Below are 25,473 nucleotides of genomic sequence, written 5' to 3' on the forward strand. Positions count from 1 at the left end.
GAATAAATAATTAAATAAAAATAGAAAAATCAAGGGCCTGTTTGGTAAAATTTTTGTTTTTGAATTTTTTAAACACAAAAATGGAAATATTATTTTATTTTTAAAAAATAAAAATATGTTTGGTAACTATTTTTGTTTTTCGTTTTTAAAAACAAAAAATAATAAACGTGTTTGATAACTTTTATTTTTATTTTTTGTTTAACAATATGAGGTGTTGATTTGAAGAAGAGAAGAAAAAAATGAAAGGAAAAAATTAAAAATGTTTTAAAAAAATTTAAAAGTGAAAAATTTTTATTTTCAAAATTTAATAAATTTTAATTAAAATTTAAAAAAATATTAAATAAAAATAGAGTTATCAAACACATTTTATGTTTAATTTTCAAATTTCTAATTAATTAAATAAAAAAACTATTTTTTTAAGTGTTACCAAACAGCCCCAAAATATACCTAAAATTAAGGGTGGTACACGACCACACACAGTCCATGGACTGTGTGTGGCGTGTGCTGCATGATTTTCAAGGATAGATTTTTCAATTTTAATTAATTAATTAATGGAAGATTCAAAAATTAGTTTTTGGATATTTTCATTAATAAGATAATTAATTAATTAAAAGATAAATTGTAAGTTGGTTACATATATATATATTTTTTAAAATTTAAATATTATCTATTTAAGTAAGATTTATCAGAAAATAGATAGAAGAAGTCTCTTCACTCTGAATAAGAAAAGAACGTTACTTTTCTATCTCTCCCTGAAAAAGATAAAGAACCAATCTCAGGCCTATTATCTCGATCTCATGTGTTGAGTACATCAAGTAGAATCATAAATTAACCATCCTTTATTCTCTATGTGCCCACACACTTCTTGAGGTGTAGAGTACGCTGTGGAAGATCTTGGTGTGAGTACCTGGGAGCAGCTTGGATAGGAAGATCGTTCTTATTATGAAAAGATAGCAAGAACACTTGATAGGCTTCAAGAGGTATGATTTCTATCCTTATCTTGCTTATGATTAATGTATGTAAATTAATGGATCCGCATATTTAAAGGTAGTTTAAAAATGTTACAAAATTTTTATTGTACACTGGGCCAACTCCACCACCATTCCGTTGCGCATTAGGAAACTCGTTCCTAACAATTGGTACCAGAGAGGTCATTAATCTTTGTATACATTAATTATTGTGTGGGCATAATATGCATTGTTATGTTATTGTAATATATGTGAATGGATGGATGTATATATGATTATAGTTTATTCTTAAGGGTCGTTAATTATATGGTGTTTTGAGTTTAGGAATTGTTCTTAAAATTCTAGATGAAAAATGTAAGTCATTTTGGGGCATAGGATTTTTTTTTGTAATTTAAGTTTCTGCATTAAATTATTCGAAAAAATTCTGTAAGGTCCGTGCCCTGAAGCCCGAGCCTCACCTAGCCGTGCCCCTGCGCACCTCGCCTAGCCACGAGCCCGCGCCCCTACGCCTACGCTAGCCGCGCGCACCTGCGCCCAAGCGCCTGCCAGCCCCGCGCGCCCATGCCGAGCCACCAGCAGCAGCCCGTGCGCCCCAGTCGCACCTCCCAGTTGCTTGCCTGCTGCCCCATGCCGAGCCTTATGCATCCGCCCCTAGGGTTTCTAAACCCTAGGGCTTTCATCAATGTTATTCATTTAAATTATGGGCCTAATTATTTTTAGTCCATAATTAAAATTGTTTTATTTTGAATTAATTGTATGAGCCCAAATTGAAAATTGTGCCTAATAACTTATTGGGCATTAAAGCCCAAGTTAATTATTCTTAAAATTTGTTTAAGATAATTAAAATTTATTTTAATTCAAAATTAAATGGATAAGTGGCTTAATGGATTAAGACTGCTTGCGAAGGCCCAAAGTTGAAGATATAGATATCTTTAGGTCTTATTTAGTTTCTTACACTTTTGTGTATTGTTGACGGTGAAATCTCGTCAACGAAATTAGATCGGAAAACTCAAAGGTAAGTGTGGCGATGTTCAGATAAGAACTTAGAATGAACTTATGGAAGGATAAACACAGATCCACAATGGAGTAAAAAATGTATATTTCTTAATAGCCTCTGCATACAATGAATTTTCCAACCCCTTTTCTGGAGGGGTGATCATCTATTTATATTGGAGCTCTAATGGCTCCTTTGTACATAGTGGTCCCTCAGGACAAAATAGTACATGCGTACACTGTTAGGATAGCAGTACAGGTGGTAGTGGTGTTGGAAGAGTGGTGGTCTGCTCTAGTACGTGTCAGGGGCCTGCAAAAGTGCTCTTGTCTTGGTACCATATTATGCCTCCACTACTTGTCGGGTACTGACCTCATAAGCGTGCTGAGGGAGTCCTGACCATGTACCATTCTTGTACTGCCACTACCCGTCTGGTGTGAACACTGTATCCGTACTCTAACTCTTCTTGGTTTGTTGGCTCATTCCGTATCTCTCCTGACTTCATGCCAAATCATTGTGAGGCCTCTTCTGACCTTCCTCGACTGCATGTCTGAGACACCCTTGACTCCTCATCTCATGTGACTCATAAGGGGAGTGGTGCCCCGTTGGTGGCACTTACCTCAGGAAGAGAGGTAAGGCCTCTTCAACGAGGCCTGCTGCGTGTGTGATGAGACATGACGCCTACAATGAGATTAGGATCTCATCTTGTGAGACCATCACTTTGCAGCCCCCACATCGCGAGGCCCTTGGTATGTGGCCGAGGGGTATTTAGTGGAGGCTATGTCTCGCGAGCCCCCGAAGGGCACGAGACTCTTTGAGGGGGCTATGTCTTGCGAGGCCCTTAAGGGCGCGAGACGCTTTGAGGAGGCTATGTCTTGTGAGGCCCTTAAGGGTGCGGCTGGTGCGAGAGGCGAAGCCTCGAGGCTCTTGGCGTGGCCGGTGCGCGAGGCGAAGCCACTAGGCCCTTAGAATGGCTGGTGCGCGAGGTGAGGCCACAAGGCCCTTGTCGTGGCTGGTGTGCGAGGTGAGACCTCGAGGCCCTTAGCATCGCTGGTGCGTGAGACGGCACCTGGGCGAGGCAGGGGCCGTGGCAGCGTGAGGCGCGAGGCCTGCTGGAGCGCCTACGCGAGACGTCCCCCAGGCGAGGCAGGGGTCGTGGCTGCGTGGGGCGCGAGGCCTGTTGGAGCGCCTGCGCAAGACGTCCCCCAGGCGAGGCAGGGGTCGTGGCTGCGTGGGGCACGAGGCCTGTTGGAGTGCCTCCACGAGGCGTCACCCACGCGAGGCCCCTAGGCGCGCGAGACGGCGCCTGGGCAAGGTGGAGGCCGCGGCTGTGTGGGCGCGCGAGGCCTGTTGGAGCGCCTGTGCGAGACGTCACCCACGCGAGGTCCATAGGCGCACGAGATGGTGTCGGGCGAGGCAGGGGCCGCAGCTGTGTGGGGCGTGAGGCCGTGGGTGTGCCTGCATGAGATGGCACTCGCGAGAGGCCAGTGGGTCCGTGGGCGGCTTCGCGAGGCGTGGTGCATTTGCACGAGATGGGCATGTCTAGGATGTAGCTAATATTGTAGGGATCGAAGGTTCCATCATTTGACCCGGGGCCTCTTGGGACTACCTTGGGTTTGTTTTCTTTTGGCTTCCACAAAGGTCATTTTGCACAACGTGGCCTATTCTCATGTGAGCATTTAGGCCTTAGGCACTAGACTTGCCCGATCTCTATAACTTAGCTTGTGTTGCTCGTTGGGTCAATTTCTTCATGTTCACAAACCCTTACTCATCTCAATGCGGGATCGTGTATGTATTTTATTTATTATTATTTTTTTTAAATGTGGATTTTTGGTATCCACATGTATATTTTTGCAAGTGTTGTAATTTTTCTAGAAATACCCAAGACACTCGGCCCACATTTATTTATTTAAATGTTTGAATGTGATTAAATTGTTTAATACTTTATCATGTATTTTTGACATGCCATACATATAACCCACTCAGTATTTAAAATTATGCATGCATGTCATATGAGTAGAAACATGCCTTAGGATTGTCCTTTGTGATTATATGATTTATGTGATGGACCATATAATAATAAATCTAGTTTAACTAGTTCAAGAGCGGAAATATTATTTAAAAGTTGTTTAATTTCTAGTATTTAATAAAATTATTTTATTAAATAAATAAATGATATTCCTAGTAATTATAGCAAATTAAAATTGAATTAATTAGGGCATATAGTTCTATAATTTTAATTTTGCTTAATTGAATTAGTAATTATTAGAATATCATTTGGTAAAAATAGATCACTTTATTTTTACAAACCAATTAAAAAGCATAGGATGTTTTGAGAAAACACATATTTTAAAATAGTGAGTGGGAGAGGGCGTTATGACAATAAGTCTCATGGTCTCCATTATTAGTTGGCACCAAGGTAGCATGGAGAGGGCCTCGCAGCACCATTGCTTGTGTCCCCCTAAGGAAGGCTTTCGACTGTGTTATTCTCAAGGCAAACTTCTTTTTCAAGAATAAGATTTAATGATGTATTTCAAGTTTGACTGACCCTAAGGCACACTCTTGAGTTAAGTCATTGATATAAAATAATGGGTTACACTCACAATGTACATTAGGCTTTCGAGCGGACTAGTATACTCTTTACCAAACAAGCGGTTGTTTATAAGTCAAAAGAGAAATATTGATTTAAGTTTTCACTTGTAAATTTGAGAACTTGTCTCAAATTAATTTCGAATTAGTCTGACATACCCTAAGGTTGGTCCATTAATGTTCAAATTAATTAATCGTGAAATTAGTAATTATTTTTTATGTGTTCTTTAATTGTTGCATTACGTTTACTATTCCGAAAATAACTGATATTTATTATATGCATAAATTCAATTTTGTTTATTTATTTATTTTCTGCAATTATGTCTAGCTCAAATCCCGTATCTTCTTTACTTGCAAATGAAAAGTTGACTGGTGAAAACTAAATGAAATGGATATCAAACTCGAACATTGTATTAATATGTGAGAACCACAAATTTGTCTTGACTGAGGAATGTCCTGAAGTCCCTCCCGCTACTGTTGCCAAAACTGCAAGGGAAAAGTTTGATAATGGGATCTTATCAAACAACAAAGCAAAGTGTTATATGCTTGCGAGTATGAGTGATGTGCTCAGAAAGAAGTTTGAGAACACTGAAAATGCTTATGAGATCTGGTATACCCTTCAAGATATGTTTGGGCAGCAGTCAGACCAGTGCAGGCATGAGGCCACCAGATCCTACATGACCAAGAAAATGAAGAGAGGAGTTTCTGTCAGAGAACATGTATTAGACATGATCAATATAATGCACGATGCCATTATCCATGGGGCAATCATTGATGAAAGGACTCAAGTAAGCATTATACTTGAATCGCTTTCTCCAGCTTTTAAAGGTTTCACCACCAACAATGTCATGAACAAATTATCGTATAACATGACACAGCTGTTGAATGAATTGCAAACTTATGAATCTCTTAACAAAGGTTCTGAGAAAGAAGGAGAAGCAAATGTTGCTGATTCTAACCCATCCTCTTCAAAAGCTAAAACCAACAAAAGGAAAAATGGAAATGGCAAGGACAAGGAGAAAGACAAGAATTCAAAGAAGCCTAAAAGGTCATCCAAAGGCAAAGAGAACAAGAACACCAAAAACTCCAAAAAGAAGATCCCAAAAGGGACTTGCTTTCACTGTGGAGTAGATGGTCACTGGAAGAGAAACTGTCCAAAGTATCTCGTTGTCCTGAAAGAGAAAAAGAAAGTAAATTTGATTTACTTGTGCTAGAAGCTTGTTTAGTGGAACACAATTTTCTCATCCTGGATAGTAGATTCAGGAGCCACTAACCATGTTTGTTTTTCTCTACAGATTCTTAGTTCGACGAGGAAGCTTGCTGATGGAGAGGTGAATATGAGGGTAGGCAGTGGTCAGATTGTCTCTGCAGCAGCAGTTGGATCAGCCCGTTTGGTGTAACGCCCTAATTTCTCATAGATTACCGAGAACACAGTGTTGGGTCGTAATCATAAATATTGCTCTTTTATTGAATAAAAACTTGAAAATAAATACATGGATCCATGGTTTTATAAAAATAAAATAATTGTCATTAACATAAAAAAATGAGCAACATTTAAATAAAAATAAATAAAAAAACAATTTTTTAATAAAAATAGGCCCGCATGATCTCCCTCGACTATATGGTCCCCACGAGTACATCACGAAGCTCTTAGGTCCCACTCGCCATCAACCTTTATATCCTTAATTTCCTGAAATAACAACATCATAATGAGTGAGCTTCTAAGCCCAGTAAGGAAAATACAAACAAGGGTCAGTCATATAATCAAACATAACATAAGTTCACAAAAGTCATACCAACACAAACCTCAAGATCATATCATAACTTAAGTCATAATTCTAAATCATAATCTAAGTCATAAATCATAAATCATACTCTAAGTCATAAGTCATACATCATAACTATAGGTCATGTATCATAATCATAACTATAGGTCATATATCATAATCATAACTAAAATAACAAGTCAGATATAATAAAAAGATAAGTGTTTATACAGGGTTGGCTATTAAGCCCCGGACAAAAGTCCGTCATACACCGGACATAGGTCCGTCATAAAGTTTTGGCAACCGAGCCTACCTGACATAGTCCGTCATTGGACACCTTAGGTCCAGACACACTTACCCTTTTATTGTACCTAAAATGTTAGATCATACAAACATAAACTATATCATAATACTAAACTACCTAATTTTCCTTACCAAAAACCGGAATATTGGAGACAAGAGCGGGATTGGAACTCCTAAAACCAAACATAAATAATGGTGAGTTTCTAAAGAAAAGAGATGAAAAGAAAACTAAATCATCAAAGAAGAAACTTAGCGAGAAGAACCTTAAATTAAAGAACTTAAACACCTAACCATCAAAACCATAAACAAAAGTTAGGATCTGAAAGAAACTTAAGGAAAATTAAGGAATCATAAAGAATAGAACTTATGAATAGTATTACCTTGGATAAACTAGAACCGTTCTACACTTCGATATCGAAATCACACTATATCTCACTACCCAAGTGTTTATAAAGCTTAAGATGATAAAGCTTTTATCCCAAAACCCTAGTGTTTCTCTCAAGAATAATCTAAGTAACTTGGAGGCTCTGAACTGTGCTTGAAGAGTGAATAAAATGGCTGAGTGAAGGGTCCTATTTATAGAGTTCAAGGAGTGAAACTATTTCCTTTTAGATTAAATAAACAAATGATTAAAATTGAATATATTTTAATTATCTGTTCAACAGATGCTTAAAACTCGGTAAAAAACGTTCAGAGGCAAGTCAAGAGGTTAAGGGTCGTTTCAAGCTTAGATTCTACAAAATTTCAAAACAAGCCACTGGAGCCGATATATCGCCTAGGGTAGGCGATATATTTCCCCTACCAGCATATCAAAGGTTCGTGGTTTTGTTCGTGCAAAGCCGACGTGTTTTCCGTATCTTTCGTAGGCAATATATCGACCCCTAAGCTGCGATATATCGGCATACGTAGATATTTTAAACGTGTTTTTGCACTAATTTAGGATAATTTGAATTGATTAAACAGCTTTGACTGAGTCAAAATCCGATCCTAACAGTTTCTGGAAGGTTCTAGAGCTTCTAGATTCTTCTATTATTAAACTAGTCATTTAAATTGCTTAAATCCTTAAATAAACAAGATTGTGACAAGTGTCATGCTCTTAAAATTCTATCTAAACCTTAGGTTATAAAAAATAATATTCTATGTCCAATAATATTTATCAAACCTTATGTTATAATTAATATTTTCAAACTATAAGTTAAACTTATAAAATCCATAACTATTGCTATGAGTATCCAACTTAATCCCGCCTTGAACCAATATCCGCTAAAACTAACATACTATAAGCTATTACTATCTACTACTACTACTACTACTTAACTAAGTAAAATTCTGAAATGCTACATTTGGAATTTGAGAAGAAATTTCTTGTTTTAGAGAACGTTTATTATATTCCTGGATTTTATAGAAACTTAATTTCTGTTTCTATGTTGCACGAACAAGGTTTTAAAATTTCTTTTAATAATAATTCGATTGATATTTCAAGACATGGTTTTAAGATATGTTCTGAAAAATCTATTGATGGGCTTTATAAACTGCAAGCTAAAGAGAAATCTGCTTATAATTTTGAATTATTTAAAACATCTAATCCTAGATCTATTAAACGACAAAAGACTGATTCTGATAGTGAAACATATCTGTGGCACTTGAGATTGAGCCATATTGGTCTAGACAGAATTAATAGGCTTGTAAAGGATGGTCGTTTAAGAGAACTATCTATTGGATCTCTCTCTGTTTGTGAATCTTGTCTAGAAGGCAAGATAACAAAGAGACCTTTCTCTGCTAAAGGTTCAAGAGCTACATACCACTTCAGCTGGTACATACAGATGTTTGCGGTCCAATTAATGTACAAGCAAGAGGAGGTTATGAATACTTCGTCACTTTCATTGGCGATTATTCAAGATATGGTTACCTATACTTAATCAAAGAAAATCTGAAACTTTTGGAAAGTTCAAAGAATTTCAAGCAGAGGTTGAAAATCAATTAGGTAAATCACTAAAAGTTCTTCGATCTGATCGAGGAGGAGAGTACTTGGATTTTGAATTCGAGGACCATCTACGTGAGCATGGTATTCAGTCCCAACTCACAGCATCTGGAACACCACAACAAAATGGTGTTTCAGAAAGATGGAATAGAACGCTATTAGATATGGTTAGATCAATGATGAGTTTCTCATCATTACCACTGTCATTCTGGGGCTATGCGATTCAATGTGCTCTATAAATATTGAATGTTGTTCCATCTAAGTCTATCCAAAAGACACACATGGAATTATAGAATGGTTACAAACCTAGTTTACACCATTTTCAAATTTGGGGGTGTCCTGCACACGTGCTTAACGGAAAGACCGAGAAGTTGGAATCACGCTCTGAAGTGTGCATGTTTGTGGGATATTATAAAGAGACTAGAGGTGGAATTTTCTATAGTCCAAAAGAAAATAAAACATTTGTATCGACAAATGCAACTTTTCTTGAACATGAATATGTTAATAACCACAAACCTCACAGTAAGGTTGTACTGGAGGAGATGGTCTCGAATGAAGTTTCAAAGTCACTAGCAACAAACAATGAAAAACGGCAAGAGGAAACTGCTAGTTCTAGTTAGAATAGTAGAGAGCCTCGTCGTAGTGGGAGGGTTAGTAAGCAACCCACATGCTATGAACACGAAGTTCAAATGCTTGTGTCAGACATAAGCAAAAATAATTCATTGACATTTAAAGATGTAATGAATGATTCTAACAAGGACAAATGGCAAGAAGCCATGAACCAAGAAATGGAATCAATGTATTCCAATTCTGTTTGGGTTCTTGAAGATCCACCTGAGAATATCAAACCCATTGGTTGCAAGTGGATATTCAAGAAGAAAAGAGTAGCGGATGGGAAAGTAGAGACTTTCAAAGCAAGACTTGTAGCCAAAGGTTACACATAGAAAGAAGGCCTTAACTATGAAGAAACCTTTTCTTCTGTAGCCATGCTAAAATCCATTCGTATACTCTTGTCCATTGCTGCGTGCATGGATTATGAGATTTGGCAAAGGGATGTCAAAACAGCCTTTATGAATGACTACCTTGACGAAACCATTTACATGTCTCAACCAGAAGGGTTCGAAGTAAAAGGTCAAGAGCAAAAAGTTTGCAAGCTTCTTAGGTCTATCTATGGACTCAAACAAGCTTCTAGATCTTGGAATCTTAGATTTGATGACACAATTAAAACGTTTGGTTTTGAACAAAAATGTTGACGAACCTTGTGTCTCTAAACAAATCAAAGATGGTGTACTAGTATTCCTCGTTCTTTATGTTGATGATATATTACTGATTGGAAATGATGTAACATCATTATCAAAGGTAAAGAACTGGTTACGTGAACAATTCAAAATGAAAGATTTGGGAGAAGCCAAGTATGTTTTGGGCATTAAAATTCTCAGAGATAGACAGAACAAAACTTTGGCACTGTTTCAAGTAACTTATATTGATAAGGTGCTAGAACGCTTTAATATGAAAAACTCCAAAAAGGGTGATATGCCAATCCATTCTGGAGTATTCCTTTCCAAGGAGCAGTGTCCCAAAACACCTCAGGAAGAGGAAGATATGAGGCAGTATCCCTATGCCTCAGCGGTAGGCAGTCTAATGTACGCCATGTTGTGTACAAGACTTGACATTTGTTATGCAGTAGGGATAGTCAGCCGTTATTAATCCAATCCTGGATTGAGTCATTGGATTGTAGTGAAGAATATTGTAACGCCCCACGTTACTATGGCTGCTTCCTGGAATGACAACTGGCCCTACAAACCAACACGAGTCTTTCCAGCGTGCTTTGTCCTCACTCACACGCTTCTTGGGAAGACTTCCTAGGAGGTCACCCATCTTGAAATTACTCCCGAAAAGTCAAGCACGCTTAACTTTGGAGTTCTCAAGTGATGGGCTACCAAAAAGAAGATGCATCTTGTTGATATAGGTAGTATCCATCAACCCATTTAAGCCCTCTTCAGTTGTGTAGTCCCATACCTACACAGTCTTAGAATCATCACACTTGACCTTCCCCAGGTGGTGTGGGATTGAACAGCTTTACCCGGTCTTTCCCCTTACAGATCATGGGATTACGTCTGTCACAAATATTTTCAAGTATCTTAGAAATACTACAGATTATATGCTTTTATATTCAGGTGGAGACCTGAACCCCATTGGTTACACTGATTCTGATTTTCAATCAGACAGAGATAGTCGGAAATTGACTTCTGGATCAATGTTTACTCTTGGAGGAGGAGCAGTAGTCTGGCGAAGTATTAAACAAACTAGCATTGCAGACTCCACCATGGAAGCTGAGTATATAGCAGCTTGTGAAGCAGCTAAGGAGGCTGTGTGGCTCAAAAAGTTCTATTCCAATCTGGAAGTAGTGCCAGATGTGGATAAACCACTAGTCCTATATTGTGATAACAGTGGGGCAGTAGCTAACTCAAAGGAACCATGGAGTCACAAGAAGGGAAAACACATCGAGAGGAAGTATCACTTGCTTAGAGAGATAGTTCATCGAGGAGATGTTGCAGTTATGAAGATAGCTTCAGAGTATAATCTTGCAGACCTTTCACAAAGACTTTATCCATAAAATATTTTAAGGAGCATGTAAGAAACATGGGAATGAGAGAGATGCCTCATTTGCTTTAGGGCAAGTGGGATATTGTTGGGAATTGTGCCCGGAAAGCATATGTAGTAGACATTGTTTTAAGAAATAAATAAATAAATTGAATTTGTTATGCATATATTTTATGGACTATATTATTCTGTGATAATATTATGTAAATATCAGAAAAATTCCTAAGTTCATATATGTGATCTCAAACACGTATTGGTACGGGAGGATTGTGTTTGAGATAAATGAACTTGAATAGTTCAGAGTAAAATAAAGTTATGGAATCTTTAGAATAATTACTGCAAGTACGGTCCACTAATATTATGAATACATGTGATCTAGATCCGGATCACTAGTGTAGTAAGACACTTTAGTGGATGTACTTTATATATTAGAGAATATATAGAACTGGACCAGATATGTTTATTAATACTTAGTTAAATACCGTTTCGAAGTATTAATTAAATATATCAACTGATGATCATATACAAATAGGTCTTAATTCTGAAGTTACTATGAACTCTTGTTTATGTTGTATGAGTTATTTGCTTCACTCATTAGGTCTGTCAGAATGATCAAGCTAGAAACTTTTGTTTTGGGAACTCATTAATGTAAATAGCTGGGGACATAGTATACAGATATGGAATCTATACCTTCTCACAAGAGATTGAATAATGGTTATCTTAAGGGTTGACTTTTGGGACTGAAAGGTTATTGAGCTCAAATTCATAATTCAGTTATGAATTAACCTTCACTAGTAAAGTCAATGGTACTTAAGGAAACAAGAGATAATTAAAAGGGTAAAACAATAATTTTATTCCCGATTAATTATGAACCATTATTAGAGGGTTAATTTGTATGTAATGATTATATCAATGAACACTTTATTGTTATAAAGTACTTAGTAAATGAAATGTCTATAATTACAAGAGTGCAGTCTCATATTTATAGTGGAATAATCATGAGATTAATAAATTAAGATTATTTAATTAAAGAGTTTAATTAATAATCATAAATTTATTGGAGCTTGGAATTATAGGTCGATAGGTCCCCACAGCGGCTCTATCAACACTATTCAAGGTAAGAGTTGATATAAAAGAAAAGTGATTAAAATACAAATTTAAGAAGAAATTTGTTCTTCGGGCCAAATATGCAATTATATGATAATAGTGATTAATTAATTAATCACAAATTAGTTGCAATTACCAAGATTAATTAATATTTAATTATTATGTAATTTTCAAAATTATGTTAATAATTAAATTAATTTTCTAAAATCAATTAATTATAATTTTTGAAATTATAATTAATTAAATATTTTTTTTCGAAATTTATATTGATTTTAATTAATTGGTAGAATTAATTAAATATCTTTATTTGAGTGGGAGATAATAATCTGATAAGTTCAAATTAGATTTGAATTTAAAAGATAGATATTTATTCAAATAATTAATTATATTTGATAATTAGTTAAAAAAATATTTAATTTAAATATGAATTAGTTATCAGGTTATTAGATTTTTTCTAACGAGGTAGTTTGAATAAATAATTAAATAAAAATACAAAAATCAAATATCCCTAAAATTAAGGGTGGTACACGACTACACACAGTCCATGGACTGTGTGTGGCATGTACTGCATGATTTTTAGGGATACATGTTTCAATTTTATTTATTTATTTAATTAATTAATTAATGGAAGATTCAAAAATTAGTTTTTGGATATTTTCATTAATAAGATAATTAATTAATTAAAAGATAAATTGTAAGTTGGTTACAATTTTTTTTTAAATTTAAATATTTTCTATATAAGTAAGACTTATCAGAAAATAGATAGAAGAAGTCTTTTCACTCTGAATAAGAAAATAATGTTATTTTTCTATCTCTCTCCAAAAAAGATAAAGAACCAATCTCAGGCCTATTATCTTGATATCATGTGTTGAGTATATCAAGTAGAATAAAAAATTAACCATCCTTTATTCTCTAAGTGCCTGGAAGATCTTGAGGTGTAGAGAATGCTGTGGAAGATCTTGGTGTGAGTACCTGGGAGCAGCTTGGATAGGAAGATTGTTCTTATAACGAAAAGATAGCAAGGACACTTGATAGGCTTCAAGAGGTATGATTTATATCCTTATCTTGCTTATGATTAATGTATATAAATTAATGGATCCACATATTTAATGGTAGTTTAAATATGTTACAAAATTTTTGTTGTACACTGGGCCAACCCCACCACCATTCCGCTGCACATTAGGAAACTCGTTCCTAACAAGAAAAAAAAAGTGTTACAACTCTATTGCTCAAATTACAAGTAAATAGAAGGATGTAGAAGAAGAATATTACAAACTTAAAACAATGATAATACAAGTAAATAAGAACAAGAAGAACAAAAGAATAGTAAGAACAATGAAAAACACAAAGTCTCACACAACCAAAGTGTAGAGTAGTGGGGATCACCAACTTGAACAAGGTTCAAAACCTTTATCCAAAAGCTTATTTCTCCCTATTCTCTAAGCACTAAGGGATCTCTCAAGGAAATATCTCTCTGGAATTATCAAGCCTCTATGGTGTATTTTCCAGCCAAGTGCTTTGTGGATAGAAAATGGTGTGTCTTACAAGTGTGCATTAGACTCCTATTTATAGAGTTTGAGATACCCTTTGAATTTCAAATTCCACCAACCCCCATGACTGTTATCAATGTTTAATTGGATGTTTATGGAATTAAAATGGAGATTTATAAGTTACTTGGGATGTTAGAACTGCTCAAATTGGAAAAAACTGAAACAATAAATTGGCTGCTGCCAGGACTATCAGTGGCTGCGGCCACTGGCCTCTGTCCCCCAGGCCATGGCCAGGGAATGTCAGTGGCCACGGCCACAGGCTGTTTTCAGCACAAAATGTCATTTGTCCAAAATGTTCCTAAACGTCCCAAATCATTTCCCATATGATTTTGTAACCTCCAAACACCTAATGTGAGTTAAAAACACGTCTCCAACAACCATATTTAATAATGACTTTGTGAAATCCAATATCAAATGTGTAGCATACAATCTACATATTATTAGATAATATTTGAGAGTTACAAATTTGTAACTGATTTTGTAAATCCAAAATATGTTACATTTGGGCACACACATGTGTCCAATTTTGTGACTCTTAATAATATGTTACAATGTGTGACAAATCACATTTGTGTGACAAATCACATTTTGTCACATTATTTAATCTAACATTATATTATATGAAATAATATAACACCAAATTCATATTGTGAGTGTAAACCTAACCCTAATCTCTCACTTTCTATTTATAATGACTCACTGTCACCAAATTACCATCCTATCATTGATCTAAGTTATTCCAACAATTTCAATAAACCCTAGTAAGTCTCCACTAAACTTTTAGTTTTCATAATCCAAAATTAACTTATTTCCCATAAGTTATCTTTATTTTATTATGACCCTTATTTCAATAATTATTGACAATAAAGCCCTTAGCACTTGAAAGATATTGTGATTCGTCACCTTAACACATATCCCGTACATCCTTGGTATTTCCAACATAATCACATAACACGTAATTTCACAAAATTACAAAATTACCCATCAAGAGTATTAAATTACCAAATTTCTCTCACAAGCCATAATTACCAAAATACCCATGAAAAAGGTGGATATTACAAGAAAAATAATGCTCAATTCATTTTTATAGGCTGAATAATTATTAAAAGCCAAAACAAGAGAAATAGAATCAGAAAAAATTGCAGCAAGCTAAACGTATTAAATAATTTTATAAATGTAGTGTCTATTTAGAAGCAACACAATAGAAATAAAGTTTTCTTTCTATTATACATATATTTTTAGAGAATTGAAAAGGATATTCAAATTGTACAGGAATTATAAGTAGCTAGATAAACCAAGCATATCACAAAATAGAGCAAAATAAACAAAACTCTATAATTTGGGCATATAAGAGTTGTTACTATTAAATGTGTAAATCATAATGTACAGTAAAAGATGTATTGAAAAAAAAATTATTTCTAATCTCAAGCCAAGATCAATATATATATACATATCACTTTTTCCTATCTTCGTAAGAAGCCAACCTTGGTATTGATATGACTAGAAACCTTCCTTAGGGGAATGAAAACAAAGTCGTCGCGAGGCCCAAATCATATCTCACGGTATTGTACTAATAATGGAGACCACATGTAAGATTGAGATGTCAACTTTCTCCCACTTACTATGTTAGAATTAAATGTGTTTATTAAATTGATCAATTAATTACTAATTTATTATAACCTAATGAATGTAACATAATTAATTCATCTATTTAAATGGGCTAAGTTAAATTTAATCTAAAGAAAGAACCTAGGTCTATAATTAGGTAAACTTACATAATTAATTATACCATTACATTCATCAAACTTTAATAAAAATATGTGGATGTCGAAAATCCACCAAGGAAAAAAGGTTCAGTCCCTTATTGGAGTAAACTGCTAAAGGGGACCGAAGGCGTCAAGTACGCGATAGAGGCAGAAGGTTATTACGTGCCACCAAGAGGCCACACATTTTGCAAGGCCCTAGGCCTCACGAAGTCATTCCATGCCAATGGGAGGAAAGAATTCCACACCGGTAAAAGGTCCAAAGAAATCAAGTCTAAAGCCCCGTAAGGCCCACTTGCATTACAAGACTATCAAACAAGGCATCAAGCACCTCGTGCCTGGGTCTCATGGAGACTGCATCGGCCATGCCCAGCACCTCGTGCCTGGGTCTCGCGGAGACTGCCTCGGCCATGCCCAGCGCCTCGCGCCTGGGTCTCATGGAGACTGCCTCGGCCACGCCCAGCGCCTTGCGCCTGGGTCTCGCAGAGACTGCCTCGGCCATGCCAAGCACCTCGCGCCTGGGTCTCGTGGAGACTGCCTTGGCCACGCCCTGCGCCTCGCGCATAGGGCCACATACCGCTTTCCAACATATACCTAGCCAAAGGCATGCCTCGGCATAAGCCCATAAGCCTCGCCATGTGAGACGATGTGCCATGCGCTCAAGGGTCCATGCGAGATCCCATGTCTTGCCTGGATGGAGACCCGCGAAAGGTGCCTTGCCTCATCATATGAGGGGAACTAGAAAGGGCCCAACCATCATTCGGCATCAAGCTAGAATTGGTGAAGGTAGCTAGGTATGTTATTCATGATGGCGTGCAAGCTCTCCCACACTTAGCGAGATACAAGGGAGCTGGGAGAAGAGATGTGTCTTGGAAACGTAAGAAGGACCATTAGGTATGAGACACGCATACGGGTACGAGAGGTACGACCCTGAGGAAGATACAGGTGTGACTCTGACATCTGTATCCGACAAGTAATGGTGGTACGAATTAGTACGAGACGTGGTGGCATGACCTGCATGCTTCTGACCATTTATCAGCATCGACACCACAACCCTCTGCTCCACCACGACCTGTGCCACTACCATGACAACGTACCCAAGTAACTTCTTGTCCCTTGGGACCACCTTGTATCCAAGGCCATTAGAGCCAAGCTATAAATAGAATTCCACCCCTCAAACTAAGGGGTTGGAAAATTCATTGTATACTTAGGCTATTAAGCAATATACGAATGTTGACTCCATTGTTGATTTGCATTTATTTTTCCTTAAGTCTATTCTAAGTTCTTATCTAGCTATCTTCTTACTAACCTTTGAGTTTTCTGACCTAACATCGTTGACGAGTTCTCACCGTCAACAATTTGGCACTGTTTGTGGGAAGGATAAGTGCCAAGCCACTGTTCTTCCAATGATTCCAGCAGAGAAAGATGCTGAGACTGTAATGCTCTACTACCCAGGGACCGTTACGGTGTGCATTTTAAATAGTGTTATACTCACTAATCGAGCCATTTGGCCATAATCGTGTAACTAAGTATGATTAACGGTTTAGGATTAATTTTTTTGGTTAAGATACAACGTTTCACTAAAATTTTTACTGTATACATTGGGATCCCAAAATTATATTTTAAAGGTTAATTACAACAAAATATTTCCAATCAGCCGACCTAAGCGGCAAAATAGGGTTTAACCCTAGTTCCTCTTTAAACCCTCGGTCGTGGCGGTCGAGTAGCCGCATATGTACACATCGTCACCTAAGCTCTCCAACTCAAGGATGGTCCAGCTTTCTTTTGCCTTTACCTGCACCACATAGCACCCGTGAGCCGAAGTTCAACAAGAAAACTCAATATGCTCATGAACAGGTAATAACATGTTATAAAATCATAACAGGCATGCCTAGCAATAATAGTCCTATTCATGCATGCAAATAAATCCAAATAATGATTGTGGGCCCTGCCCTTTGTATAGATGACTTATGGGCCCTGCCCTTTTTATAGATGACTTTCAAGTCATAATGAGAATAGATGGCTAATGTGTCCATCTAAAATAAGTGACTCAAATAAGTGACAATTAAGTCACGCACTTGGGCTCTACACCCTAATTAGATGAGTGAATAACACTTTATGATTTTGATAATCATACTGGGGCTTGTAGCCCTAATCAGATGAGTGATTAACACTTTGAGATTATGGTAATCACGCCAGGGCTTGTAGCCCTAATCAGATGAGTGATTAACACTTTGAGATTCTGGTAATCATGTTGGGGCTTGTAGCCCTAATCAGATGAGTGAGTCACACTTTGGGCTTCACACCCTAATCAGATAAGTGAGTGATGAGTGAGTAAAGAACTTGGGCTCATCACCCATAGCCATGTGACGTTGCAGTCACCTGAGCCTTTTGGCCATGGCTCTAAGTAACTAGCCTTTAGACTGGACAAGTGCTTTTAATTTTCATCGAACTTGAGGTCGGTCAAGCATTAATGTTCACGATGATTCATTCAATGCTTATGTCGATTAGATCTAATCATTTCGGCTTGTGTTGAACACATCAATGTCGTTCTTGACTCTTAAGCCAATACCATACGACTCGAGCCAATTTCTAATTCATGGGTCAGTGCCATACACAAGTAAGCAATGCAGCCAGACATATATCATATGTCAAATATCCAAATGTAGGGCATTCAACATGCTTACTTAACAATCACTAGCATAATTATGATCATGCACATTTACAGAGACTCAAGCTTTGATCAATCTCATATTCAATATTCATGTCATGCCCTAATCACATGTATCTCATGCATCACATGCATCACATACTGGGTGCAGTTTTCTTACCTTTGGTCCAAGCACAGGTTAATAATGAACGAGCCATAAGCACAATCTTGTTTCCAAGCCCCTAGCGATAACCTAGTCACAACCATAAGCAGTGTTTCAATGAGTTCAAGTTCTAAAACCCAATCCCAGGACCAATCTTGCGCTCTCGGGACCTCCAATCCCACCAAACAAGGTGGTGAAATCATCCCCCGAGCCCTCGGGTCAAAAACCCAAAAAGTACCAAAAAACCTCATTATGAATACTGTGTAGCGCTACAACACTACCTATGGGCGCTACAACGCTACAAGAAGAATTAAATCCCCCAAAACAGAGCACCTAGCGCTGTAGCGCTCCCACCCTAGCGCTACAGCGCCCAAACCAGAAATTCTGGGTTTCAGCTTCGAGTTCTTCAAGCTTCAAAGCTCCAAATCCAATCCCAACCTATCCAAATCTCAAAATTAAAGTTCTCAAACATCCTTATCTCCCAAAACCAATAAAACCCAAGCTTCAATTCATCCAAAAACTCATCAAAACACAAAATCCAATCCAAGCTTAAAAACTTTAAAAATTAAGAACTTAAAACTTGGATTACCTCCGATTAAGTTGTTTCCCAACTAAATCCTCTGGCTAATAAGATTCTAATCTTCCCTAGAATTGCTATGTCTCTATCCTTGCTTGAATCCAAGTCCTAGAACTCAAGTTTCCTTCGAAAATGTGATCGGGTGACGAAAAGAGAATGGGAGGAAGAGAGAATGTTCTGAACGTTCTTTTATAATTCTAACAGGTTACTTCAAGCTTAAGTAGCCTCAAGAAAATCCTAATGCTCGGGGTCCCGAAAACTCCCCTGGGGTAAAATAGTCAAAAGTCCCAGAATTTCCCCATGATCTCACTAACTCCCAATTTATCATCAAATATTTATTCCCATTACCCAATATCCGTGCTAACTACCCTTTGACTCACTCTGAGTCAAGTATAAATCCTGTTGTCACTTTCCCACTAGCTTACCTCCTAGGATTGTCTCGTGCTGAGTAACCCTAGCATAACCAAATAATAATGAAGCACCACACACATGCCACCTATATGCTAAATATACCTGAAATGGCCAAAATATGAAAATCACCCAATTAACCAGATATGGTTTCACATGCATATTTAATACACCTAAACATGCATATAATCATTTAATTGCATAATAAATCAATTATGGCCCTCCCGGCCTCCTAATCAAGGCCCTAAGCCTTATTAGTAAATTTGGGTCATTACAGAGACGCTCTAAGCGACTGAGAGAACCACGAGAGGTGGAGGTCCACCTCGACCGAGATCAGCTGAAGGCTCCTTGAATAACCCTCCGCCACCCAAAAATGTGGATGCACCAAAGGAGCCCATGGTTCCTAGAGATGAAAGGGAGGCTTCATCCCCAGCTGTCCAGCCTGATGAAAACCATCCAAGACCATTGGCTACTCCTGCGAAAGAAGCCAGAAAGTTTCTATCCCAAGGCCACCGCAAATGCCGAACTCCGATTGGCAAGATCCGGGTCCATCGACGCACTGGCCAGACAAGAGCCCTCGAATACATTCCATAAGCTCAAGATCTAGGTCTCAGTTTTACGAAGAGGAGATACGCGAGTTACACTGGAAGAACCAAAGGCTAGAAACCACCATACAAAATATGAAAGGGGTTTTGAATGACCTGCTACAAGGAAAATGAAGCGTGCCTCTTCCTAGATGAAAGGAGAAAGGCCAAGAGGGTGGAAAAACCATGGTCCCTATGGACGATGGGAGGACTCGAATCTCCACTAGTAATACCCCTTAGAAAAAGCAGCATGAATGTCCTGGACAGGCGAAGCAACCCCAGAGGCCAAGGTGGAAAAACAATGCCAACCCTCATAACAAAGTTGAAATCACTTCAAGGGAAACACCCTCAGACTTAAGGGAAGAACTCAACAAGAATAGGATGAACAAGAGGACTACACTTCCTATGGCTCCCCAAGTAGACAAAAGGAAAGGAAAGGTCAACCCATCCGACTTGAGAGACTCCTTGAACAAAAGGGGGAGCAACTTAGACGCCGAAATGAGGAGCCTGCGGAGTAAGATAATCACCGCGTCTGAGGGACACACTGTTGATGATAAGTTTGATTACGAATCGCCCTTCATTAGAGAAATCCAAGCTGTGCAACTCTTGGCCAACTTCAAATAGCCTCACATGACCCCTTACGAGGGCAATACAAATCCAAAATACCATATGGATGTGTTCAATGACCTAATGAAGCTAAGGGGAATCACTAGCAATGCCAGATGCCACTGTTTTGCTATCACGTTAAAGGGTTGTGCGTACAAGTGGTTTAAGAGACTCCGGCCAGGGTCCATCAGGTCTTGGCAACAATTTTCTGACGAATTTCTCCAGCAACATCACGCGGTGCGTGATTACACCAATCACCAGCCTCGCTAATGTGAAACAAGGAGAAGAAGAGAGCCTGAAGAGCTACATCTATAGGTTCAATATGGAGGCAGCCAAAGTGGGAAGCCTAACCTGTGGGGAGTTAAAAATGGCCATTAGAGCCGGGGTGTGCCTGGGTAGTAAGTTGTGGGATAACATGCTAAAGAGGGAGGTCACTGACTTAGAAAATTTCTACGGACGAGCCCAAAAGTACATTCGTGTCGAACATGACCATGAGAACCTGAAGGCATCACTTGTCTAGCATTCAGCCTCTGAAGGTCCGAATGATGCGAAGAAGAAAAGAGTGTGCGAAGGGCCAAGAAATGACCACCAGAGGAAGCACAAGCACGGAGGTAGCCCCAAGCGAACATCCCACACTTTCTACATAGACCTAACATATACTAGGGAACATATCTTCGTAGCGAACGAGAATCAAGTCCCCTTCAGGAGACCCCCGCCAATGAAAATGGATCGGTCAAAAAGAGATCCTGGAAAGTACTATTAGTATCATAAAGACATTGGGCACACCACCACAGAATGCACTCATTTGAAGATGGAAATAAAAGAGCTTATAAGCAGGGGACACTTAGGTAGATACGTCCGCAAAGAAAACCAAAGACCGGAAGAAGAAGTACCCTCACCACGGGGTGCAAGGAGAAGTTAGAACCATCTTTGGAGGGCCAGGGTTTGGAGGTGAATCAAGGAAAGGGAGAGACAAGTATGCTAGGGAAGCCAAGCAAAGCCCACCTCCACGCATCTTAAGTTTGGAACAACGCCCCCCAAAGAGCTTTAAGGGGGAGAACGATTCGATAACCTTCAGCGAAGAAGACGCGCGGGGTGTGCATTTCCCTCTCAATGACCCCTTGGTGTTGACTGTTCAGCTTGCTAACATGAGGGTACATCGGGTCCTGGTAGACAATGGAAGCTCCATAGACATCGTATATCGCCCGACCTTAGAGAAGATGGGACTGGGTATCACGAACCTAAAACCCTGTAACACCTCCCTGTATGGGTTTACAGGAGACTCGATACAGCCCTTGGGCGCAATCGAGTTAGCCTTCACCTTGGGAGAGCCACCCAGACAGACCACTGTAATGACGAACTTTGTTGTAATAAGCTGTTCCTCGGCCTTCAACGTGGTATTAGGGAGACCCTCCCTGAGAGAATTGAAGGCGATAACCTCGGTATACCACTTAGCCATAAAATTTCCAACTCCTGGGGGGTAGCGAGCGTGAAAGGGGAGCAAAAAGAAGCAAGTGAATGTTATAACATGTCCCTTCGCACAGTCATGAGACTGCTAGAACTTGTGGCGATGGTAGTGCATGGGAACACAAACCCGAGCGAGTTCAATCTCAAAGTTACTAAGGAGATCAGAATCGATAGTTGTGCATACGCACCTGTGAGGGAACATCAGGTAAAGCTCCACTTTTAGTATGATAAATTAAAAGGGTTACCATAGTTAGCCCCCTAACAACTATGAATTAGAAGAGTAACTTAGATGCCCTGATATGTAGTAAGAACATTGTCGCCACAAATACCTATGTACTCTCCTTATTTTTAATGAATATGTTTCTTATTGGCATCTCACACTCCTCATCTACGTGAGCACATATCTAACTCTTGTGTACCTATCACCATTTGGAATTATCAAAGTGCATGAGCAAAGTGATCAAAGTGCCCGACAAAATAAATCTCGCCAACCACTTGGGGGGCAGAGTACACAACCAAAAAGGGTCCTAAAAGTGACCCTTGCAAATAAAAAATATATAAGGAAGAAAACCTTGCAAGGAATCTCTTGAGTTCACAAGGATTAGCTACCCTTATGAACATCAAGAGGGTGAAAAGGTCCTACAAGAAGAGCCTCCTAATAAAGGCTGATACCTCCATGAGAGGAAATGCCTCAGGAAGAGCCTCCTAATAAAGGCTGATACCTCCACGAGAGGAAAGGCCTCAGGAAGAGCCTCCTAATAAAGGTTGATGCCTCCACGAGAGGAAAGGCCTCAGGAAGAGCATCCACTAATAAGCCTAGAGCGGCCACCAAGCCGTCTAGCCAAAAAGGGTCCTAAAAGAGACCCTTGCAAAAATAGTACTATGCATAATGACAAGAAGGACGCTTCTCGCAAGAAATAATAAGCGCGCGCAAAAGTATATAAAAGGATGACTAGAATCCAAAGGGTCAACATATTCTTATAGATACAATCAAGGTGCATCACAGAGAGACCTATCGAACCCCTTCGCGTGGGTTCAAACGGACCTCAAGTATTATAAGAAAAAAAAAGAGGCCTATCGAACCCCTTTTTGCGAGCTCAAAATGACCTCAAACATAGAGAAGCAAAAACAAATGATCACATATATATATAAATGAGAAAGAAAGTTACGATAATGTAGTAGGGCTTAGAAAAGTTCCAAAAAAAATGAGGTTCAAATGACCATACCCAAATCTAATTAAAAGGTAAAAATTGTAGAAGCAAAATCTCAAGGCCTCCCGCCGCAAGCATTCCACTCGGCCACCTTGGCGACGACATGCTCACCAAAGGAGGAGAAATTGTCGAAGTTAGGATCTTGCCTCCACATTCCATAGAGGGTGCATTCTGTTAGGAAAAATAGATATTTGCCTCAATGGAAATGGTAAGAAATTACAACTCTATGCAATATATTACAAATAATAATGATTGATTTAAAAAGAGTTACAACTCTATAACGGAAAATTACAAATAAAAGGAGAAGGAGATGTAAGATGATAGAAATATAAAATACAACTCTATTACAAAAGATACAAATAAACTATAAGTATTTGAACAAAAGGAAATAAAAGGGTTACAACTCTTAAACAAAAGTACAAGTAAATAGAACAAGAAGAAATAGTAGAAAAGCAAATAGAAGAAAATAAGAACAAGAACAAAAACAATAAACTCTCACTCAAACAACCAAAGTGAAGAGTGTTGGGGATCACAACCTTGAACAAGGTTTGAAACCTTTGTCCAAAAGCTTATTTCCCCCTAACTCAAGCACTAAGGGATCTCTCACAGATTGTAGGAAATGCTTTCTGGAATTATCAAGCCTCAAGGTGTTTCTAGCCAAGTGCTCTAATGGATAGAAATGTTGTGTCTTACAAGTGAGCTATAGGCTCCTATTTATAGAGTTTAGAGACACCCTTTGAATTTCAAATTCCACCAACCCCATGGCTGTTACCAATGTTTAATTGGATTAATATGGAGTTAAAAATGAGATTTGAGAGTTATTTGGGTTTTTTGAGCTGTTCAACAAAGATTGAAAAAACTGAAAATTGGTCAGTTTTTTGGCCTGTGGCCACGGCCAGAGACATTAGTGGCCGCGGCCACTAGTCTCTGTCCCACAGGCCGCGGCCACTGAATGTTGGTGGCCGCAGCCACCGACCAATTTCAGCACAAAAAATGTGCTGTTTTTCCAAACGGTTCCAAACCATCCCAAATGATTTTGTAACTCCCAAAACACATTATTGGGGTAAAAATCATATCTCTAACAGCCATATCACATATGGCTTTATGAAATTCATCTCAATATTGCGTAACAACAAATTTACACAATAAAGGGTAATATTTGAAAGCTACAAATTTGTAACACCAAATATGTTACATTATTTGGATATATCTCATATATCTAAATATTGTAGCTCTCTATTATATGTTACAATATGTGACACACTTTGTCACATTTATTTAATCTAAAACATTATAATATAATATAATATAATATTACATTATATTATAAAATAATATTACATTCCCCCACTAGATTAAATAGTTATCTATTGTAACACTTATTTAATCAATCATTATATTTTGAAATATAACATATCCCCCACTTGATTAAATAAGAACTCTCTCTTATAGGAGTCATTGCATTAGTGCATAAAGCAAAGTATTTTTCAACTTGAACTTTACTATAGTGTAATTATCACAAAATTTGTCGAAAAATTAGGTTGCACTAGGCATTGAACCATGTTTTCATGATAACAAATCGATGATAACACACAAACCTTTGCGATGTTCACTTGAGACCTCTATGTCTCACTTTGCACCGTTAATGGCCATGTGCACTTTCCATTCATGGACGTTCTTGAGAATACTCCCAATTCTCATGAGAGGCGGCACCACCCCTAGGTCCATATAGGTAGAATTCTTACAGTATTTTGTTACCAAAAATACTTGTCTTTACAAGACTGGATTCTATTAAAAAACCTTTCGGTTTTAACCCTCCACTTGGTAACACACAAGTACTCAATATCTCAGATGGGACTTGTTTTGAGTACAACTAATATTCACTTGATTGACTTGTTATTACCTATTGAACCTAACACTGGTTGAATAACTAGTGTTAGATAGGTTACCATCAATCGTGAATCTCTTTAGGGAGTTTAACTCCCATCCCTCGAGAAGATGCGGCCACTAAATTCCTCATTAGTGGCTTAGTGAAAGGATCCGCCAGATTTTCACATGTTCTCACATAGGATATTGAGATGACTCCTCTTTGAATCAATTCTCTTACATATCCATGTCTTAGACTAATGTGTCTAGACTTCCCATTATACACTCTGTTATGTGCTCTAGCCAATGTTGCTTGGCT

This window comes from Humulus lupulus, chromosome 3, assembly GCF_963169125.1.
Source record: "Humulus lupulus chromosome 3, drHumLupu1.1, whole genome shotgun sequence".
NCBI lineage: Eukaryota > Viridiplantae > Streptophyta > Magnoliopsida > Rosales > Cannabaceae > Humulus > Humulus lupulus.